General features: G+C 59.2%; 1 protein-coding gene across 1 annotated transcript in view; it reads right to left on the reverse strand.

Annotated features, from left to right (window-relative positions):
* The window catches only part of LOC104531161 (ADP-ribosylation factor-like protein 3), a 2,294-nt gene that overhangs the window by 651 nt on the left and 971 nt on the right, over positions 1-672 (reverse strand). The gene's annotated exons all lie outside the window — the stretch shown is intronic.

The raw sequence follows: 672 nt of genomic DNA on the forward strand, positions 1-672 counted from the left end.
CCAACAGCGCCTCACTGCCTTCTCTCTCTGCTCTTATTGCAGCCAAAGAAGCTGTGAGTTATCGACATCCTGAGAGTGACACATACACCACTGATGCTCCATCTGCCCTGAAGAGCACCCAGGTACCACACACGGCACTACCCGAGGGCTGAAGCACTCCTGGCATCGAGAGCCTTGGGCAAAGGGCAGCTACAGGAGGCTGCTGTCAGCCCGGTGCTGTCTGGCACACCCACGCCGCTGTCTGGTGCTGGTGCAGCCAAGGGTGGCACTCAGGGTCTCACCTTCCCCTCTCCAGCTTCATTCCCAGGGTTTGTAACTGAATTCACTATTCATAAACCTCCGCTTGGTCGTATCACTAACCGGGCTCTGGGGAGGGGGGGGACAGCTGGTGACCAAGGGGTCGCTCTCACCAGAGAGAGCCACCCTCGTGTGGGGTCACCCTGGGGCATCACACCCATCTCAGGGGCAGCTGCTGGGCACAGATTTGCCATGGTGTGGGGTGGCTCTGCATTCTGAAACCTCAATCACAAGCCCTTCCCAAATAGCTCTGGGGACAGCTCGGTCCCCTCTGCAGTGCTGCCCTGTGGTAGAGAGCAGCCTCACTCCCTGCTCTAGTTCTCAAAGAGCTGTTGCCAGATGGGTCTGAGCCCCAGGGACCCAGAGCAACCCCCC

This window comes from Antrostomus carolinensis, unplaced genomic scaffold, assembly GCF_000700745.2.
Source record: "Antrostomus carolinensis isolate BGI_N321 unplaced genomic scaffold, ASM70074v2 scaffold31749, whole genome shotgun sequence".
Classification (NCBI taxonomy): Eukaryota; Metazoa; Chordata; class Aves; order Caprimulgiformes; family Caprimulgidae; genus Antrostomus; species Antrostomus carolinensis.